This window comes from Somniosus microcephalus, chromosome 19, assembly GCF_052327205.1.
Source record: "Somniosus microcephalus isolate GS21.2 chromosome 19, FLI_Smic_1.0, whole genome shotgun sequence".
Classification (NCBI taxonomy): domain Eukaryota; kingdom Metazoa; phylum Chordata; class Chondrichthyes; order Squaliformes; family Somniosidae; genus Somniosus; species Somniosus microcephalus.
In genome coordinates, this window is record NC_141005.1 from 25,712,916 (window position 1) to 25,718,915 (window position 6,000).

The following is a 6,000-nucleotide window of genomic DNA, read 5'->3' on the forward strand; positions in this document are numbered from 1 at the left end:
AGCCTCGAACTAGATTACAGTGTTATCCAGTTGTAGCGTCAGCTTGTCTCTTGCCTGAGTCAGAAGATTGTGGGTTCAAGCTTCACTCCAGGACTTGAGCACATAATCCAGGCTGACACTTTAGTGCAGTGCGGAGGGAGTGCAGCCTTGTCTAAAGGTGCTATGTTTCACATGAGATGTTAAACCAATGTCCTGACCCTCTGCTGAGTTGGACATACGAACATGTGAAATTGATGGACAGGAAATGACCAGCTGTTCCATCAAGCCTGCCCCACACCACGATGGCCAGACCATCATGACTAAACACTTCTTCCCTTTCCCCCGCCCCCCCACCTCCCTCTTGTGAAGTAGCCCAGTGTGAGGTACCTTATCAAAGGCTTTCTGAAAGTCCAGGTAGAAAATGTCTACTGGATTTCCCTCATCCACTACCCTAGTGACTTCCTCGAAAACCTCTATCAAATTTGTTAGGCACGGCCTATTTTATCAGAAGCCATGTTGTGAATGTCTAATGGCCCCTTCTCTTGCCCAGTGATCATAAAGGGTATCTTTCATGATCCCTTCTTGCATCTTCCCAATAGTGGATGTCAGGCTGATGGGCCTGTAGTTCCCAGTCTAAGGGAACCATCCCTGACTATCGAATTATTGAAGATAATGGGCAAGGGACTCACAGAGCACCCATCCCATCTCCAGTGTTCCCTGTCATTTTTTTTTGGTGCGAGGGCCCTTTAACTGGCTGCGCGCCCATTCAATTTTCCACACATGCGCGGCTATTTCTATTGAAAAGCCGGTGAGCGGTCTGCGGGAACCTCCAGATTGCTGTGTGGCTGTGCAGCTTAGCAGGAACGTTGCCCATCTCTAATCACCCTCGGACGGATATTATCCGGACTTGGAGCCCTATCAATTTTGAGCTTTCCTAATCTATCCAAGAGGACATTACTTAGCACTTCCCATCTGGAACATAAGCATCATCTACAGGAGTATAGACTGATGCAAAACAGTCAAATAGCAGCTCTGCCATAACTTGAGAATCAGTTTGAATCTGCCCTGCAGTATCCTTTAGTGGCCCTATACGGCCCTTAATGGTCTTCTGATTCATGACTAGCTGATAAAGCATTTGCTATTACTGCCACAATTACCCACCATCTTCTTTGCCAGAGATTTCTTGGATACTCTTATGGCTGTTTCTGTCTAACTCAATTGCATGTGATACTTTTCCCTGTTCTCCTGTGAATTAAATGCCTTTGGTTAAAAGATCCCATGGCACTTTTCAAAAATGAGCAGAGAGTTCACCTGGTGTCCTCCCTCAACCAACACTACCAAAAACAGATTATCTGGTCAGTCAGTCATTTGCTGTTTGTGGGAGATTGCTGTGTGCAAATTGGCTGCTGCATTTGTCTATAGAACAACAGTGAATATACTTCAAAAATAATTCCTTGGGGGTAAAGTGCTTTGGGCTGGTCTGAGGACAAGAAAGGTGCTATAAAACTGCAGTGTTACATTGAGACACCTAGTTTAGGATTATACAGAGAACACATAATACATAAAAGAAAGACTTGCATTTATATAGCACCTTTCACAACCACCAGACATCTCAAAGTGCTTTACAGCCAATGAAGTACTTTTGAAGTGGAGTCACTGTTGTAATGTAGGAAACACGGCAGCCAATTTGCAGTAAACAGCAATGTGATAATGACCAGATTAACTGTTTTTTTTGTGATGTTGATTGAGGGATAAATATTGGCCAGGACACCAGGGATAACTCCCCTGCTTTTACTTTGAAGATAGTACCATGGGATCTTTTACATCCACCTGAGAGAGCAGATAGGGCCTTGGTTTAATGTCTCATCCGAAAGACGGCACCTCCGACAGTGCAGCACTCCCTCAGCACTGCACTGGAGTGTCAGCCTTGATTTTCATGCTCAAAGTCTCATGGAGCGAGACTTGAACCCACAATCTTCTGATTCAGAGGCAAGTGTGCTACCCACTTTTTTAAAATTAATATACTTTATTGAACATTAAGAACATTTACAACATCGTGATCATTTCATTGTATGATACAAATCAATTCCGCTGCTCTGCACAGCCATTCCGCCACCACATTTTAACATCAAAACCTGAAGTTTAATTTGTCTCCTGTAACATATATTAATCGATTGTACTTTAAAAATTGGTTGTAAAATACTATCCTTAAATTCCTTTCTGAATAAAACATCCACAGAGCCTTATAATGATCTTTCAGCTTATATTTAAAATACTCTTTTAGATTGATTCTCCTCCCCTTAAAAAACAGAGCATTCCTTCTTAGCACAATCACGAATCTAGCCAAACTGAACATTAAATTAATTGCCGCTCTGCTAGACTCGGGCAGACTCTCCTGCAATCCCCATCTCAAAATTGAGTCCCACGGGATTCCCATTCTCGCTCTTCGGTCCCCACCCAGCAAAAAAGCTTCACACAACTGTCGAACATAGTACTTAAAGTCATTTAACTGCGGACATAACACCAGTAAATGGGACAGAGTCTCATCCCGTGTTCCACACACTGGGCAAGTTGCCGCCTCCATTCGTCCAATTTTGCACAAGACCGTCATGGTAAAAATCCGGTTATGAGCCAATTTGAAATCCAGTTCAATCCATTCTGGACATTTAAAATTCGCCCACACTCCCTTCCAAATCCTGTTGAAGTCCAGCTGTGGGTATATACTCAGCCAAAACTCCTGACCAGCAGGTGTCTTGAATCTCCATTCTCTAAATACCTCATAGAAATCTCGAGTATTACAGTTGTCAAATTGGACCAACTCTCCCCCTTTCTCCAGTACAAAGCTTGGAAAAGCAGGACGCATTTTACTTCCTTTGGAGATTTCCGCATTTACTTCTTCCATCCAATCCTGTGGCATTGCCCTCACAATCTTCTCATATATGATTCCTATTGCTTTTTCCTCTACCTCCTGATCCTCCTCCCACACCATGTCCCTCACTATCGCTTCCGGCAACCAACCTGGAATCACCTCGTATAATACATCTTTCACCAATACAATCCCAGCTTTTATAAAAGCTTGATTAAATAAAACCTCTCCTTCGATGTTGACCCACCTGTTCAAAAATAAGGGCTGTTCTAAAAATTCCTCAGCCCCCTTGGGTATAAACTGCACACTTTTTAAAAATTGGGCTCAAGTCTCTACAACCCCCTTATAAAACCTAGGGAGAAGCTTAATCGATTTCAAAAACATATTATTGTATTCCATATACAATATCCCCTGCCCTCCTATCCCACTTCGTTTAAAAAAATGCTCAAAACAACTCTTCCAAAAACTTGTATTTGGCGTCTGAAGAAATCTCTTCACCCATTTGATTCTAAAGGATTTTTTCTTCAAATCAATATCTGGGAAATTGAGTCCTCCCTGATTTCTCCGTCCAATGATGGTATTGTAAGCCACCAAGGCTGGTTTCCCTTCCCATAAAAACCTCACACAAGCCTCTCGGATGGACTTTTCCGCCCACTCAGGAATATCCTCCACCGTCAATAAGTGCCATAGCTTAGATAGCAGGAGAGCAGACACCACTGTCGCTCTTCCTTGCACTTTCAACCACCTTCTTTCCCATCTTCCCAAAATCTTTTTAATTTTCATAACCTTCGGTTCCCAATTTAATCGATTCACTTCATCCCTGTCTTTCTTGCACCCCATATGCACCCCCAGAACTTCCAAAACCTCCACCACCTTAAAGGGACATTCCCCCAACCCTTCCCCCCACCCCTCCCTGCAACCAGGCATTGGGACTTACTATAAGTCACTCTGGCTCCTGAAGCTCTACAATATTCCTCCACTACATCCATAGCTTTCCTCACTGACTCTCCATTTCTCAATGTTAAGGTTGTGTCATCTGCATATTGGTGTATCACTGACACCAGCCCAGAACTGGGGACCACAATCCCAACTACACCGTTTCTTTCGCATCATGTAACCTAATGGTTCTGCTACCAATATGTACAACAATGGGGACAGGGGACAACCCTGTCTCACTGATCTCTGTATCGGAAAATACTTGGATAAAAAACCATTACATTTAACACAGCTAAATATGTTTGAATAAAAAATCCTTATCCACTAAATGAAATTTTCCTTAAAACCAAATGCTTCCAAAACCTTCAATAAAAACTCATGAGAGACCCTATCAAAGGCTTTCTCTTGATCTATCTTTAATACATAAGCCTCCCTCCCACTCTCTTCCATGAGCTCTATCGCATCTCGGATTGAGATCACAGAGTCTGCGATGTCCCGGCCTATGACTCCATAGGACTGAGAGGGCAAAACTATCTGCGGTAGCATCTCCTTCAAACGATTTGCCATAACCCTCGCCAAGATCTTATAATCCACATTTAATAATGTGATGGGCCTCCAATTCTTCAGATCCCGTCTATCCCCTTTATTTTTATATAAGCTAAGTTTATGATACATCTCCTCATAGATGGGGCCAGGCTTCCCTCAATTTTAATTTCCTTAAAAACTTCTAAGAGCAATGGACTTAAAATCTCGAAAAATTCTTTATAAAATTCTGCTCCTAGTCCATCGGACCCTGGGCTTTTCCCCCCCTTCATTCCACTTATTGCTACTTTTATTTCCGCTAATCCTACTTCTTTGTCACACATGCGTCTCTCATCCTCCTTTAAACCCTCTTCAATAAAAGCAGTAACCTTCTCCATCGCCAAATTGGAAATGTCTTCTTTTGTATATAACTCTTGATAAAAGCTGCTAGCCGCCTCTAAAATCTCCCCACTTTCATGAATGATCTTCTCCCCAACCTTCAATTCTTCAATTAACGATAATCTCTGTCGCAGCTTCTCTTGCTCTAGAAAATATCTAGTGCATCTTTCGCCCTCCAATGCATCTCTAGCCTTTGCACGGAGAATGGCCCCCTTGCATTTTTCAGCTTGCAATAACTCCCACTCTTCCTTTAGCACCCGGAACTTAGTCTCCGCTCCCTTATCCCCTCCGTCAACTGCTTTACAGACATCCGTAAACCTTTTGTTTATATTCTCTTCTCGACGCCGGTTAGCTGCCGCCCTCTTTTTCCCATAACGTACCAAAAAAACTTTTACCTCATATTTGAAATTGTCCCACCAAACTCTTCTTTCTTTCAAGAACAAAGGTTCCTTCTGAGCATTCTTTATTATATTTATAATCCCTTCTTTATAAGCAATTTCTTTCAGGTATTGATTGTTTAAAATCCACACCCCTGAACCGATCTTAACTCTGCTGTTCCTAATTCTAAGAACCAAAGCCGAGTGATCACTAAAAAATACTTTTTTATAATAAATCTCCATCACCTCAGAACTTAACCCTGCCCGCATTAACACAAAATCTATTTGGCTCTGTTTTAAAACATCACCCACCCAACCTGATCTGGAGAACTCCCTTTTTATGGGGTTCCAGTCCCTCCTTAAGTCTCTCAAATTTAAAGTTGCCATCATTTTTACAATCATCCCTCTGGAGTTATCATCCTTAAAGGTCATCTGGGCTGAAATGTCCATCCGAGATAAAAATACATTAAAATCCCCCACTATACAAGGATTTTCCACCTCTGCCGCTTCAGTGAATAACCCCCGAAAAAACTCGCGATGCTTGCAATGGTCGTTCGGTGCATAGATATTAAAGAGATCGCAATTAAATCCCTCCATTTTTACCCTTAGCCGTAAAAATCTCCCCTAAGTGTCCTTGTCCACCAAGGCAACGTTCTCTTTTATGGACGGACTCACCAAAACAGCCACCCCTCTACGGTTATTGTTTGCACAACTTGCAAACACCTCTCCCTTCCAAACCTTCTGAACTCTTTCTAGGATATCCTCATCCCAAAAGGTTTCTTGCAGACACAACAAGTCCATACCTTTAAAACCCTGCAACAACTGCTGCAATTTCTTCTCACCCCACAGTCCGTTCACATTAATCGAGACCAATGTAATCATGGCTCCAAAGAAGGGAAGTATGCCTGATAATCTCCCCAT